The sequence below is a fragment of the Meles meles genome, chromosome 2 (genome assembly GCF_922984935.1).
Source record: "Meles meles chromosome 2, mMelMel3.1 paternal haplotype, whole genome shotgun sequence".
In the NCBI taxonomy this organism is placed as follows: domain Eukaryota; kingdom Metazoa; phylum Chordata; class Mammalia; order Carnivora; family Mustelidae; genus Meles; species Meles meles.
This window is the reverse complement of record NC_060067.1, coordinates 164,332,716-164,350,093: the sequence shown is the minus strand read 5'-3', so window position 1 is coordinate 164,350,093 and position 17,378 is coordinate 164,332,716. Positions and strand designations below refer to the sequence as shown.

Sequence of the window (17,378 nt, the reverse complement as noted above, 5' to 3'; positions counted from 1 at the left end):
TACCCTACTTGCTTTTTTTAAGTTTTATTTTATTTCTTCTCAGCGTAACAGAATTCATTGTTTTTACACCACACCCAGTGCTCCATACAATGCGTGCCTCCATAATACCCGCCACCTGGCTCCCCCAACCTCCCACACCCGTGCCCCCCCCCCACCGTCCCTTCAAAACCCTCAGGTTGTTTTTCAGAATCCATAGTCTCTCATGGTTCATCTCCCCCTCCAATTTCCCTCAACTCCCTTCTCCTACTTTGCTTTTTTAACTAAGCAGAATTATGGACCAAATGGCTGAGATCAATGGTTCCTCAAGATTGTTTGGGCATTAGAATCCTCTAGGGAGCTTTTATCAAACAACAAAGTCTGGGCCTTACCCCTAAAGTGTATGATTTAATTAGCTTGGGGTGACATCTGGGCATTGGCAGGGTTGAGAACCATTACTCTAGAGACTGTCTCAACTGCCCATTTGAAATATATAGACAACATAATCAGAAGTGTATTTTAATGGTATTTCTACTCAAAGTGTGAAACTTAATTGATCTTTAATATTTTTTCACTTTTGGGAAACAAAGTTAGAAGTTAAACACACATAGGCATAATAAGATACCATACTGGGGCAACAGAGAGGCATGGTCTTTAACATGGCCTTTTTACTTTATTATTATTTTTTTTTAAGATTTATTTTTGGGAGGGGGAGAGGACAGGGAGAAGGGGTTGAGGGACTGAGAGAGAATCCCCAAGCAGACTCCCCACTGAGCCTGGAACCCTAAGTGGGGCTCGATCTGAGCTGAAATCAAGAGTTTGACGCTTAACAAATGCAACCACCCAAGCTTCCCTTTAATATGGTCTTTAAATACTATTGCTCAAAATCTCCAGCTGGCAATAACTATCACGTAATAATCACTGGTCTTTAATAAAAATAGAACTGCACAGTTTGTGCTCCTAAGATTAAACATTAACCAAAGCTCTTAACTACAGTAATGTACACATCAATTGGAGAAATGCTTTAGAAGGGGCTGTTCAGTGTTCTTTTACACACTCCTTCTTGGATGTGAAAGGAACAACACATGAAGAATGCAAGTAAGAATGTGGGGTGGGATGCAGCCCGCATCAGAATTTCCTCCACACTGGGAAAACTGCTATAGTTTGAAGTGACGAGGCTGAACGTGCTTGACGATCCTGGGAGAAGATGTCCACAAGCTCCACTGCTGAGAAGCAATTTGATAGGTAGGAATAGAGCTGCAGAATTCAGCACGATGAAGCGGGAGACATGGTCTCCCTACTCAAAACATGCAAATGTTTCTTTTATTAACTCTTCATTACTTAATTTTATTAGATGATCTTATTAATTTAACATACTCTGAGGGTTAGATAGAAGTCAGCACTAAATATGAATGGAGCATTGACTAGGTAGCAGAGTCCAGGCAAATCACTGCTTGCACCAATATATTAGAAGCCTTGGTGGAGATTGACATCCAATTCTTTCCACATAGCTTTCTCTTTCCCAGGGATTGATTAACACGAGAGGACCTCCAACCTCCTACTCCTCAGATCTGCTGTTGCTACGTGAGTTTGTAATCCCTCCTTCCTCTCTTTCCATATCTGAATGGTTCTCAGCAATTGTCAGGGTTCCTATCAAAAATCCCATCAAATTTCTGGCTCATCCAATTAATATTTGTGGACCTTGGCAACATCAGACTGTAAAGTGGAAGTGATATTACTTGTCTAATGGTTTTTATCAGAACAAAAGTTATACTAATTTGTGGAAGAGTATACTATAAACTTTTGCCACTCAACCTTATGAGAGCTTAACCTAGAAAAATCCACTTTGCTAACTTTCTTTGTTTTTACTGTCAAATATCACTGTGGGAAGTATTGTAAATATACCAGTCCCACTGAAGTATTAATTTTTTTTCTGTAGAATTTTATTTGGAAGATTTTATTTCACCAAAATATTAATCTAAAAACATTTTAAGATAAAAAATGTTATACAATTGATCTATTACAAATTAATCTGATAATTCTGCAGTTAGGTACTTTGTGTTCACCTACATAAAAAATATTGCACATTTTCACTTTGTCTACATGTTTATCTGATGTCTAAACTACATGGAATTCCAAACTATTCTAAATTCTGTAAAATACTAATTTTAAAAATATCAGAACTAAATGTACTGTGAAACAACCACTTTGGAAACATGCATTTATTCACAGTTGATTCATTTCCCCAGATAAATACATAACTGCTCAAAATTATTTAAGAACCTATGTAGAGGTACAAGAGCACACTTATAAATCTATTTCTACCTTCATCCTGAAGAAACACTGATCTTGGCAAAAATCTGGTTTATTTTAAAATGAACTATTGCTGGTTAAAGAGGCGTACTTTAATACTCTTCTGTGGCCTGCACCTGCTCTTTTCTTTTTAAATTAAAATTTAAAAGCATTTGTTTTCAAAGATGTATCTGACTATTGTGGCATAAGTGAATAATTACATAAAAGCAGACCCCGAAATCTGTTGAGCACTTAAATGCCTGCAGAGCCTCATTTTACTTGTAAGTGATAACTGCCTTAAGTAGCTAGACCACTTGCTGATGGTAACTATAAGAAACTGAGAAAACCAGACCATCTTAATGTTATGAAATTGACACAAACCCACATAGTACTGCATTCCTCCACTGAGCTGAGGTTATATTTTAAAAATACAAATAAATATATTGAATTGTGAGTCTTATTTCTGTAATACTCCCAGTGTTTAAAATATGTTCCTAAAACAGAAGTGCATAACTGCAGAATGTAGTTCCAGACTTGACTATTACCCACTGAAGTATTCAATGCCAGTCTGTTCTTCTTTGCTTTTCCACAATTTGTGAATTGAACTTTTGCTGTCTTCCTGTTGCATTATCTAACATGGCTATTCCACACCTTATCCACTTGCCTCTAATCTCCACTTCTCCCCCATTTTGGCTCCTGTGAATAGATGCGTTCTCTCCATTAAGAAGAGTGGTTGAGTCTATCCACCTCCTATTTTCAAACATCATCTTCTGTGGCTTCTCAGTTGCATTTCCTACAATTCATTATTCCTATCTTTATGGCACCAGCACCCTCTTTGGTATCTGTGAGAATGGCTGTCCTCAGTTTTGTCTCATATCTCACTCTTTAACTGAATTCATTTTTCTTTCTAGTCTTCCAAGTTCAGTTTTTACACTAAACGCATTCTACAGCTATCTTCTCTTTTTACAATTTCTCACTTAAGATTATCATCCATTCTCACAAATTCTTGTATGTACGTAACCTTCAGATTTGTTCAATGCCAGTCCTATCTTTGAGTCCAATTCTTGCATTTTCAAATGTTTGATGGTCTCCCTCACCAAACTCATATATAAAACTGAACTCATTATGTTTCCCTCAGGCACATGTTTCCCAGTACTTCTTACTTCTTTTAATGGTATTACCAGCTATATAATGTTAGCACTTTGATTTCACTGAACTCAACCATACTTAGTCTAAATGAAATCAGATTCATATTTAAAAAGCATTTATGACTCTAGGCATTTAGTAAAGTAAATCTCCCAAATACACACTCTTTATATTTTCTTTATTATCATTTATTTTTGGGAATAATATGATATTTAGTAAATATTATTAGTATGCAACGGGTTATTATAAATAGTTTGCTTTGATGGAACTGTACTGAAGAAGAAAGGAATGGATTTATGGTAATATGACATGCAATTGTTGTCCAGGAATGAAGCAAATTTGATATCTAGTGTGGCATGAATCTCTTTTACAATAATTATTGCATACTGCCTTTAGGGTTTTTTCAAACTTGTCTTCTTTTATGTCTTAGGTTGTAATGTTAAATGACAGTAGGGATTATGTCCCTTTAGTCTCTGTGTGGTTTGTTTTTTTTTTTTTAAGATTTTTATTTTTAAGTAATCTCTATACCCAATGTGGGGCTTGAACTCACAACCCTGAGATCCAGAGTCCCATAGTCTACCAACTGACCAAACAAGTACCCTTTTCTTTGTTTTATCTCCAGTCCCTAGAACATTGTCCATATATAATGGGTAATCAATAAATAGTCACTAAATTCACAAAGACACTCAGTTCTTGAGCTATTATGGAAAAAGCCACCCCAAAAATGAAATGGTGATGGGAAAATTGTTGATAACAGAGTAAAGATTGCAAAAAGCAATCTTTGCTTACTTATACATTATCTCCTAGGCCCAGAAATAGCCATGCATCTTCAGCAAGAAACAGGAAATTTATACAAGAAGTGCATACAGTTCTGTCCTACATTACCGCCATGTGTTTCTTATATTCCATTGATTTCCTTTGTGATTGGCAAGCCCTACATATTTAGCTTAACCATTCATTCTGGGAATTCCTCCAGAAATATCATGAGATTAGCTCACTTATGAAACTTGAGCAATTTTACTACATAATTATTACTAGTAATAGCAATAATTAGTTAATAGAGAGAAACATTGATTCAAAACCAACAGAGCTCTATGGAAGCATTTACTGTTTGAAACATGATTGGAGGCAATGCCTGAAGAACCAGGGACCAGAGTGTTGACATTTTAAAGCAGTCTGAGCCAAAACTTATGGTAACAAACCTCAGGGGAACTAACTTCCAACTTTATAAATTTCCTCATAAATTTTCAGGGTGACTTTTCTGAAAATTTTCATAAAATTCCAGCACTTTCTATTTCATTTTGGAACTGGATTGTCTTAGAATCAAGCCACTGATTTTTATCTGAATTTTACTGTTGATTTCATATGGCTTTTCATTAGTTTTACTGGAGGTGGCTCTAGAAGCATGCCTAAAAATGTGGACGTGTCAAGAAAATCTAGTTTTTTTGTTTTGTTTTGTTTTGTTTTTATTGTCAGCATGTTATGTATGCCCTCACAGAAAACTTAGTGGGCAAATCGATAGTCTCCATTCATTGTGGTAATAGAAATTATTTTTCAATACAGTCCTTTGCTAAAAATGAATGTGCTGGTGTAGGCTACTACTCATGCTAGCCAGGCATAAAATTAGAAACACATTATAAGAAACTTTAGAATATGAAGACTTTTTTCTGCTTTTTAAAAAAGATAGTCACTATCATAATGGGTATGATGTGGTATCTCCTTGTGGTCTTGATTTGTATTTCTCTAATGTTTAGTGATGTTGAACATCTTTTCATAGGTTTATGGCTATTTGTATAACTTCTCTGGAGAAACTTCTATTCAAGTCATTTGCCTGTGTTTGTTTGTTTGTTTTGTTTTGTTTTGTTTTGTTTTGTTTTTGATTGGTTGTTTTTTGTTGTTGGAATAGGAGTACTGTATATATTCTTGATATTAATCCCTTATCAGATAGATATATGATTTGCAAGTATTTCTTCCCATTCCATAGATTGCCTTTTCACTCTGTTGATGGCATCTTTTGATACATAGAAGATTTTAATCTTGATGTAGTCTAATACATCTTCCTAATATATCTATTTTTACTTTCGTTCCTTATGCTTTTGGTGTCATATTCAAGAAATCATGGCTAAATCCAAAGTCATGAAGATTTCCCCCTATGTTCCCTTTTAAGAGTTTTATAGTTTTAGGTTTTACACGCAGGTCTCTGATCCATTTTGAATTAATCTGCATATATGATGTAAGGTCCCAACACCACTTGTTGAACAGAGTATGCTTTCACCATTGAATGGTCTTGGTACTCTTGTCAAAGATCATTTGCTGTCAAATGCTCTACTCCTGAGCTATTGTCAAAGATCATTTGACCATATAAATGAGGGTTTATTTCTGGACACTCTATTCTGTTCCATTGGTCTATATGTCTCTATTTATGCTAGCACCAAGGTTTTGATTATTGTAGCTTTGTGGTAACTTTTGAAAGCAGGAAGTTTGAGATCTCCAAATTTGTTCTTTTTTAAGTTTGTTTTGGCTATTCAGGGTCCCTTGTGATTCCATATGAATTTTAGGATGGATTTTTCTTTTCTGTAAAAATTGCCATTTGGAATTTGAGGATTGCACTGATTCAGTAGATCACTTTGGATGGCAAAAATGTAAAATGGTGCAGCTGCTGTGGAAAACAGTATGGCAGTTCCTCCAAAAATTAAAAATGGAATTACCAGATGATCCAGCAATCCCACTTCTGGTGAGATATATATATATATATATATATATATATATAATAACTCTTTGAGACATATGTCTCAAAGAGTTATTTATACACCTTATTCATAGCAACATTATTCACGGTTGCCAATGGATGTTCATCAACACAAGTGCTCATCAACAGACGAATGGATAAAGAAATTGTGTTATATACATACATTAGAATACAATTCAGTCTTTAAAAAGAAGGAAATTCTGTCTCATGCTGCAACATGGATAACTCTTGAGGACATTATTCTAAGTGAAATAAACCAGCCACAGAAGGACAAATACTGTGTGATTCCACTTACATAAGGTATCTAAAGTGTCAAATTCATAGGAACAGAAAGTAGAATGGTGGTTGTCAGGGGCTAAGGGAGGGGGGAAACGAGCAGTTTTTTTGGGTACAGAGACTGAGTTTTACAAGATGAGAACAGTTCTGCAGGTGGATTCCACAACAATGGGAATATACTTAACACTACTGAACTGTACATTTACAAATAGTTAAGATGGTAAGTTTTATGTCATGTGTATTTAGCACCATTAAAAAATGTTAAGAACAAGGATAACAAACACTCAAAAAATATGAAAACTTGATAGGTCTTGAAGAGTTTTAAAATTAACAGTTCAATATTTGATTTCTTAGACTCACACAAGATGTATAGAAGATTTACCAGGAAAGAAGTGGTTGGGGGAAGGAAAAAGAAAAGAAAAACATTAAAAAAAAAATCCTTCCTTTGGCTTTTACTGTCTTTTTAGCCTATATAGACAAAGCAAAGTTCAGAATTCATTATCAAATATTTATTCTGTGAACTTAAGTCAAATTAAATGAAGACGTGTTAGTATAAACATTTTTAAAATTATAAATGGCTAAATAAATGGAATAACACTTAAAATAATATTAGGCAATAAAGATCAGAAAATGTTTGAATTTTATGACAGACTATAAGCTCCTCAATGTCAGGAAAGATGTTTTGCTTTTTCTTTGTATCTGTTCAAGAAGTTGGTCTATTTTAAGTGAAGACATAAATGTGAATATATTAATATAACATATTAATATATAATTTTATATAAATGTGTATAATTTATATATGATGATATTTATATATGTATAAATAATATATAAATATATACATGAATTTTACAAAAAAGTAGTACCACCTTAACTAGTTTGTATTTTCATCACATTAATAGTCACAATTGTGTGCTTCTGTTGTTCTGTGGAAGCATAAAAAGTTAAGTTCAGAAAAATAAGATAAAGCAGGAGCCCAAAATTCTCCATTGTGACACACTGAGAATATTCATACAAAACTGAAATGTCTATGGCTTAATATGGCTTACCTGAGAATATAGTCCTATAGAGATAATAAAAAGAAAAAAGCATCTTAGTGGCTTGTCTATTTTCAACAGATGTTCTACAGTGTATTATGAATGGAAGGCATTCCTGCTTCAAAGTAGTACACCCACATTCTTTAAATGAAATTAACTTCATATGTATGTTTCTTCGTAGAAAATTTTAAAGCCAATTCCTAACACCATCTGGAGTCTTAATATAGGTTTACCAAAAATGTAGAATTGACTTTCTCCCTCTTCACTAGTCTTACTAGACCCTCCAAACCCAAGTCTTGTCTCACCTTCTCTTTGAGGCATCTAAAGTGCAAAAAAGAAAATTTCTTACTGGCTGTGTCATTTTCCATGTGAGAAAACTGAGTTTAAGTGAATTACCTAAAGTCACAGTCTGTTGCTCCGAGACCAGAACCTAAAACTTCCAGTCAGTCTACTTCATTTTCCTGGCTTCCTCATCATCCCTAGTGAACTTCTTGGGCTTTGAAAATGACTAAATAGATGCAATATAGAATGATGGTGTTCTAGAAAACGGATGAAATGTTCCAGGACCAGCTGCCCCGCCTCATCAGGAAGTGGGTCTTGCTGACAAAGAAAATAGGTGTAGGAGGCCTGTTAGAGAGGCAGGCCTCCCTCTGTCCTGGCTGGTTAGTTTGAGGGGGTGATGATGGCAGTTACAACAGGGTGGAAACAGCCTTATGATTATAGTTTACCTCTAATATCAGGAATCAGTGTACGTTCTAGAACACTGGTTTTGAAACCAGATCTATAAATGGACTCAGGGAGTCGGTATTCTCTACATAAAAATCTAGGAAGAACAACAACAACAACAACAACTACTACTACTACTACTACTACTACTACTTCTTCTTCTTCTTCTTCTTCTTCTTCTTTTTCTTTTCCCCCTCCCCCTCTATATATTTAGGTTTTTGCTGGGCTCTCCATTCTGTTCCATGGTGAACAGAGTATGCTTTGTTGTTGTTGTTGTTGTTCTTCTTCTTCTTCTTCTTCTTCCTCTTCTTCTTCTTCTTCTTCATTTTGCATTATCTGGGATAAAATGTCTTCAAACTTTCTGAGGGGTTTTGTGAACTAAATAAGAGTTAAAAATCACTGATCTAGACTGTCAAAGGAGGTAAATGCTAAAGTAAAAACTATAATGTTGGTACTCGTCTTTAGTATTTCCAGCATCTCCGATCTGTAATATTTTGCCTTTATTAACAATATTCGGTTCTATCATCCCTTAACACTTTATGCACTCAATATTCTCATTGTCTTTTTCTCTCTTTTAAAATAAAAGAAAAAGTGCCCCAAACTCTGGGTGTCCTACTAAGAGGTATAAGACTGATAAGGAAATCATCCATCTATTCTCTCCTGTTTAGTTGATCTAGTGGTTTGAGGAGGTCCACCTACTTCCTGCTTTGGTAATGAGAGGATGTCTTCAACAATCCTTGGATCTTTGCCATTCTCTCTTTTAGGCCAACTTTAATGATTCCAGATGGAATATAGTTCCTTTCCTGTGTTTATCAATTTAACCTCCTGGAGAACATAGAGTTTTGTATGTGGGAGCTAGGTAATATTTTTATTATCATTAAGTTCTAAGAATTCTCTAATTTCCCTTAAGATTTGTGTTTATTTGATCTTGTTTCAAAATCTTGTTTTAAATTCCCAATCATAAGCCTCCTATGGCTTCAATGCAACCTCTATTAAGATTCTAATGGCATTTTTCATAGAAATAGAGAAAACATTTCTAAAATTTATACAGAAACACAAAAGGCCCTAAATAGCAAGGAAATCCTGAGAAATAAGAACAAAGCAGAAGGATTTCAAGCTATACTGCAAAGCTATGGTTGTTAAACAGTATAGTACTGGCATAAAAAACCGACAAATAGACCATGGAACAGAATGGAAAGCCCAGCAAAAACCTAAATATAGAGAGACAATTAATATTTTACAAAGGAGCCAAGTATACTTAATGGAGAAAAGACAATCTATGCAATCAATAGTGCTATAATAATTAGATATTTACATGTAAAGGAATAAAGCTAAACCTGTATCTTTTACCATTCACAAAAACTAATTTGAAGAATATTGAAGATTTAAGTGGAAGACCTGAATTCATGTGACTCAAAGAAGAAAATTTAAAAATTAAGCTTGATATAGATTTTGGTTATGTATTTTTTTTAATGACACCTAAAACAAGGCAATAGCAACAGCAGTAAAACATGAGACTGCATAAAATTAAAAAGTTTCTGCATAGCAGAAGAAACCATCAGCAAAGTGAAATGATAACCTACAGAATGGGAAAAAAAATATTTCCAAGCTGTAGATACGATAAGAAGTTAATATCTAAAACATGAAAAAACTCATATAATTCAATAGCAAAAAGTCAGTAACCCAATTAAAGAATAGGAAAAGGACTCAAATAGAAATTTCTTGAAAGAAGATATATGAAAGGCCAATGGGTACATGAAAAGATGCTCAACATCACTAGTCATTAGGGAAATGCAAATTAAAACCACCATGAGATACTCCTTCACACCTGTTGGAATGGCCACCACCAAAAAGACAAGAGATAACAAGTGCTGGCATAAATATGGAGAGAAGGGAACCCTTGTCCACTGTTGCTGAGATTGTATGTTGGTACAAGAATTATGGAAAACAGTACAGAGGATCTCAAAAAAAAATTAAAAATAGAACTACCACATTATTGGACAATTTTATTGCTGGTGAGAGTGCTGTTACTGTGACACCATACTAGATACAAGGTATTGCTTGGGAATCACAGGAAAACGAAGCCCTGAAGATTTTACAATGCAGATTTTCCTTGACTTACAATGAGGTTATGTCCCAATAAACACACTGTAAACTGAAAATAGCCCATGACAAAAAAATGCATTTAATACATCTAACCTACCCAACATCACAACCTAACCTAGTGTACCTTAAATGTTCTAAGAACACGTACTTGAGTCCACAGTTAAGCAAAATCATCTAACACAAAGCTTATTTTACAATAAAGTATTGAATATCTCATGTAATTTATTGAGTACTGTCCTGAAAGTAAACCATAGAAGAGTTGTATGGGTACAGAATGGTTGTAAGTGTATCAGTTGTTTGCCCTTGTGACCTGAGTGGCTGACCAGGGGCTGTGGCTTGCTACCACTGCTCAACATCATGAGAAAATAATGTATTGCATCTCGGTAGCCCAGGAAAATATCTAAATTCAAAATTCAAAGTAGAGTTTCTATAGAATGTGTATCGCTTTCACACCATTATAGTCAAAAAACCGTAAGTCATTGCACTATAAGTCAGGGACCACCAGTGTTTTGATGGTATGTAAGTAGGGGAGGTAGAAGGATAGATATGAGTAATGAAGTATAAAGAATTTTTTTTACTTATTTTGATTTTATTCGTTTTTTGGCAAATAAAAATTGTATACATATTAAGGTGCACAACATGATGTTTTGATATATGTATACATTATGGAATAATTACCATAATGAAACTAATCACCTCTCATAGTTACCTTTTTCTTTCCTGTAGTAAGAACACTAGAGATCTACTGCCTCAGCAAATTGCAAGTTTACAACACATTAACTATTGTCACCATGCTATACATTAAGTCTCCAGAACTGACTCATCTTATAACTGTTTGTACCTTTTGATCAATATCTATCCTTTTCTCCCACCCTCTAGGCTCTGGTTATCACCATTCTACTGTTACTATGAGTTCAACTTCTTTTTAAAAATCTTTTTTAGATACTACGTTTAAGTGAGAAAAGGACTGCTAGACTAACCTGGGTAAAAGGGATTTGCTTTGGGGATTATAGGAAGGAAGTCTGAGTCCCTAGAGGAAGATAAGTTATGTAGGGCGTCCTGTTCTGTAATAAATTTGAACAGTGTCATCTGTACATATTTAGATACAGAATATGGTCTATTTATGGGGACTTTGGTAAAAAAGACGCTCAGGAAAGTGACTTGGCTATAAGACTGACTGCAGGGATACAAGTGGGTGGAGAAGATAGTATATGATTTGGCAAATAATTTAGGTGACCAATGAATCAGATACAAATTCAATTCAGAACAAAATAGTAGAGAATTCAGGCAAAGGTAATTTTTCAGATTTCTGCAAGACTCAGGAGGCAATTGCTCTTTGTGAGAACTCTCCATGGATGCACGGTCTCTCACACTGATTTGGGTCTGAAACAGAGCTCAAGTCTTAGGGTGGGATTGTGAAGGCATCAGGACATCTCTCTCTACCAAAAAATTAATAAAATCCCAAATCAAAAACACCAGACAGTGGACTAGGCTAACTTTTGGTTGAGTTGGAGAAGGAGTCCTATCAGTCACATAACTCTCATCTAGAACATTTTTCTGGAGATACAAAGGTCTAGACAGCAGAGGGACTCAGAAAGTATTATAGAAATCTATTAGGTATGACTAGACCATTAATTCCTGAGTCTAGAAGAGGCAACGATTCCTATTAATAAGCTTTACTGGAGAGGAATAGAGACTACATCTTACATTTTACATCCTATACTATTTAGGATTAACACAAATGCTGGTATGACGCAGATTGATTCTATAGGTAGCAACACCAGCAAAATTACTGTGAAGAGCTGGGGTGGCTAAAGGGAGGGAAAATTCTTGAAGACTACAAAGAAAGACAGAAATCATGTTTTAGAAAGATCAGACTAAATGAGAAATGCAAAGTATTCTATAGGAGAGAAAGCTTAGGCTTAGAGAAGCTAAATTTATACACTGGAACATTACAAAAGTCCAGGCATAGTAATAGAAATTGGGAGGAGGGTGATGAATATATCAAAAACTACAAGTGAATAGAAAGTCTTGCAAGTATCCAATCGAGAGTTGGGGATAAATGAGTTACTATAGAATTTACCATCCAAATCAGATCATACTGACAGTGAAAAGTGGTAATTCCAATAGTCAGGCCAAGACAACAGGAGTAAATGGAGGCTTGTCCCAGGAGAGACAAGAAGTATGGTCACCCCGGGTATAGGATGAAAGTACTAGAAGGATTCTCAGGTTTGCTCAGCTCATGGGAAATTCCAATCCAGCATACAGGGAAGTAGCACTTTGCATTCACTTACCCTTTGTATGATGTGGGATCACAGGTGTTAAATCACCTAAGTATGTGTTATTTTCTTACTTTTCAGACCCAGGTGAGGTTATAAATACAACTTCCATCCAGGTCACTGTGGGAAACCTTGTGTGTGTGGTCCAGCTGATGCCTGGCTTGGGTCCCAGGCAACAGCCAGTGCTAACCTCCAGACATGAGAAAACGATCCCTCAGGTGTTTCAAGCCCCAGCCACTGTCACACTGCAATTGTATGAAAGATTCCAAGCCAGAGGTGACTAACCCAGGCAAATCCCAGAAATGTGAAGGGTAACAATACTTATATACATTGTTTCGTAAGGACTGATGTATGTGAGATGATATGTTATGCAGCAGAGATCACTGGAACAGAGGGTAATCATTCTTCCACCAAATATGTTCTGGAAATTCTGGATACTATCTTAGCATGTGAGCAGGTATAGTAACATTAAAGTTCCTGAGAAGTCTTTTAGTAAAGAAAGCCTATCTATCATAACAGGTGCATTCAATGACCACCTCTGCCCCACCTTTTCCGGTAGAAACAGCTCTTAATATCTGAAAAGATTTTCACAGAGAATATTGAAAAACCTAGCAAAGCTCTATATTTCTACTTGGTATTGCAGATTGTTACTGAAATATCTCATTAAAGCCTAAATTCATGCTTTTATGTGCATTGTTATCTTTCTAATTTTGCTAAAATAGATACTGTGCAACTGAATAAAAACTTTTGCTCCATTTCATCAAATATCCATTATGGACCAGTAAAGATTTTCATTTCAAGAATGGGCTAGGGACACCTGGGTGGCTCAACTGGTTAAGAATCCAGCTCTTGATTTGGGCTCAGGACAGAATCTCAGGTTCATGGGATTGAGCCCTGCACCAGGCTCTGCACTCAGCACAGAATCTGCTTGAGATTCTCTCTCTCCCTCTGCCCCTCCCCCGACTCATGCTCTCTCGGTCTCTTCTAAATAAATAAATAAATAAAATCTTCAAAAAATGGGCTAGACAGAACCCAGGGGTGATAACACAGATCATTAGGTGAAACAGGGTAAAACTCAAGTTTGTGGGTAGCCTAAACTCAAAATATATATGTGGATGTGTCCTGAGTCTCTAGCTCTGATCTCAAAATGCCATCTGAAGTTTATCAGAAGTAAAGATTAGCGGGCTGAAACAAGCTAGAGCAGCAGTAAGGAGAACAGAACTCTGATTAATATGTACAGTACATAGGGTCTTCGGAGAAGACGGTGGGCAGTACCCAATTCACTCTGATATGAAGGTTTTTTTAAAAAAATATTTATTTGAGAGAGAGAAGGAGAGAGTGCAAGCAAGGGGAGGGACAGAGGAACAAGCAGGCTTCCTGCTGAGTGAGGAGCTGGATGCCGGGGCTCTATCCCAGGACCCTGAGATCATGACCTAAGCTGAAGTCAGGCACTTAAACAACAGCTACCCAGGAGCACCTGGGTGGCTCAGTGGGTTAAAGCCTCTGCCTTCAGCTCAGGTCATGATTCCAGGGTCCTGGGATCCAGCCCCGCATCTGGCTGAATGCTCCGTGGAGAGCCTGCTTCCTCCTCTCTCTCTGCCTGCCTCTCTGCCTACTTGTGATCTCTGTCTGTCAAATAAATGGGTAAAATCTTTAAACAACAACAACAAAAAACAGCCACCCAGGTGCTCCTCTAATATCAAGCTTTAACAAGAAATGATAAAGAGAAGTATAAATTAGTCATGACTCACTTTGTAATCTGGTACAGGCCGCACCCTTTTACGTGAAATACAGCAAGCCCTGTCCCTCTTTTCCATACACAACTGGTGGGAACAGATGACCTTGGAGAAATTTGTTTTGTAATATGAGCTTCTGAATTGTCTAATGCACTTTTTTGCACGAGCTTTACCTCTAAACACCAGGCCTTGAAATCCTTTATTTATCACACTGTTAGGGGATGCCAACTTCTCTGTCTTTGCTGACAAATCTCATTCCCTGGCCCTGGTCCACTTCTGCCTAAGTAACAAATGAAAAATGCTATAACTAGAGCAGAGATTTGAAGGAAAAATAAAAGCTCTTGCTTGAAACATACGAAAACTGAGTTTATTTCCTTTTTTGGCATTAACCGATGACGGGATTTTTTTTTTTTTTTAAGTAACTTGGCCTCACTGACCTCAGCTTTCTTAGGAAAATAAGTGGGTTTGGCTCAAAGACTTCCTAAAGAGTCTTCCCACAGAACTATTGTTCAGTAGCTCAGATCTCTGATACATTCAGCAGCACCTCTATTGGGGTTAACAAGGGTGTGCTGTGGAAAGCAGGTTTGATTTTCACAACTCAGCTTTTCTCTTTCTTGGTTCTATTTTCTCCCTCTTCTCCCCCGATTTCCAATTACCTTCTCACCACACACATTATCAGCTAACTTTGCTTCAGCTAGCAACCCCAGACTTCCTGTCCATTTTACCCTTTGTTAGTTCTAAAATCTAATGTTCTCTCCTCATTTCTTCACTGGCTTCTTTCTCTCTCAGCCCTCAATTCTGTATCCAGGTTGTTAGCCATCACTAGAACTGTTGCTTATGTCTTTAGACTGCCACTTTCTATCAGGCTATTTCTACTCCTGTACAAGACTTAGAAATATTGTAGCTTCATGACTGATTCTAACACTTACTGAAAATTGACCCTCACTTGCTCTCACTTTAATAAAGTTTGTTTACTAAAATAAATAGGGAAGTATTAATCAAGAAGATCAAGAACATGAATAAGACCGTTTGGGGACGATTTACAAAGTTTTGACAGGTAAACTGAAGATAAATTTCCTTAGGTCTCTGGGCCAGTAATTTCATTATGACTTGTTTACGTACATAGACAGTTTTCATCTGCAGATCAGTGATTCACCTAATCAGCTTTTCTGCTATAAATTTCCTTACGCCCTGCCACTTAGTGTATTTCCTAGGAACAAGCAATAACAATGTAGAACCTCATAGAGCTCCTTGGATTCTGTGGTTCATGGTTCATGTTTCATTTTATTTATTGTACTGCTCTGGTGTCATTCACAAGGTATCACTATTCCTGATAAATACCTTTTCTACAGTAAACATGTTCTAAGGTGTGTACCCAGCAGCTAAGGCATATCAAGCAATTTGGCAATGATTCATTAGGAAATGCCTGCATTAAGATATTTGAGATTGCTTCTGGAAGTTTCTGTGACACAGGAAGGTAGTTCAAGACAATATAGGTACCTGAAAACTTTCATCTCCCATTTCTGCATTCTCCTTATTTTTCTCCTACAACTGTATCTTTTCTCCTAGAATTATACTTTTTTTCTTTCAAGTCCTGGCAAGCTTGGTTATCTTTGCAAATGGAAACTACTTTGGTAAATTTTTGTCTCTACCTTAAACATTTCTCGTTCTTCCCAGGCTAACTTGTCACCTTGCCACTTCTCTGTCTTCCAGGCAGGCTTGTGTACCTTCCAGAATGAGTTTCATTGTTTATAAAGCTGTATCACTTTTAACATCTCTTCACCTCATTCAGCTACTCCAAGGATAGAATACATCTGTAGCTTTTTCGTAGACAATCCCTATTCTGTCACTTCCTAGGAGTGGAGAAAGCAGGGGTTAGTTTCTGTAAGTTTCCCACTGACGTTCACATGCTCTATTCTACATGCTGCAAGGATATCTTTTTCCTTGTAGTCACGCAGCTCTCCACATTTACATAGCCTCCAAACTATTTCTCCATATTCACCTAGAATTTGGCACACATTTAATAGGTTTTCCTCTTTTAAAGCCTAGTTTTTGCCATAATCCCACATGATCACAATGTTCAAAAACCGTAACTTACCTCTCAGTTTCTGGACAATCAGTTGCACTTATCATCTCTCTTCTTACGCCATTTCCAGAAATAACTTCACTCTTGACCTCTTTGTCACTCTAAAATTCTTCAGCTTTGAAAAAATTTTAAAGGTTTTGATTTCTTACTTATTTTATAAAATAATAGTATTCATTTTAGGAAATTTGAAGAAATCACAAATACATAAAGAAAATACAAATTACCAGTAAATTCATGATATTGGTAACTTGTATATTATATATGGACTTCTATATCTAATCATCCATCTATCATCATCTGTTTATTATCTATCATATGTATGATATCTGGCTAGCTAGCAATCATCGAGCGATGTAGCCGTCTAATTATCTATAATTATTCCTCTTCACACACCAACACACGTATACTAACATATGGGTATACATACCTAATTTTGTCTATGTCTATATGAAGGGACGTAGGGCCCCTTCTGGCCCAACCTGCTAGGAATAGGCATGTACTCTAGAAAATGACTGTGTAGATGAATTTTCTAAAATTGTAATGTTATGTTCCAAGCCAATTTGAGAAAAAGCACAAAATTTCAGACATATTAGCTCTCATAGTCTAAATAGGAGACATCATTAACTGTCTATAGCTCTTTAGTAATTGCCAACAGTGTGACCAACAGCAGTGAAGCAACTGCCCTGAAGGATATCCAAGCTACACTGTGTTCTGCAGATCTACTGGGGACTTGGAGTGTCTGGAACAGAAAGATTAGGTCCCTATGCTTGTATTGCCATCTTACACTTTTGTCTCATTATAGGCAGTTCTCTTTGCATGTTTAAGTATTGTTCCTCTCATGCCTTTCTCTTCCTGTTATACAGAAATTTAAAAGAAATACATTTTGGAGGGCAACATATGCCTCCTAAATTGTCCCATTGTAAATTCCAGTGTGCTCTCAGTAGTATAATATGTTGATCCACGGTGAGA

The 17,378-nt window shown here is 36.2% G+C and overlaps 1 protein-coding gene across 1 annotated transcript in view; it reads left to right on the top strand.

The window, feature by feature from the left end:
- Positions 1-1,080: 1,080 nt before the first annotated feature.
- The window catches only part of ADAM28 (ADAM metallopeptidase domain 28), a 106,304-nt gene continuing 90,006 nt past the window's right edge, over positions 1,081-17,378 (top strand). Inside the window, exon 1 of the mRNA XM_045997479.1 lies at positions 1,081-1,221. The gene's annotated coding sequence lies outside the window, so the exon portion shown is untranslated. The remainder of the gene's footprint in view (positions 1,222-17,378) is intronic.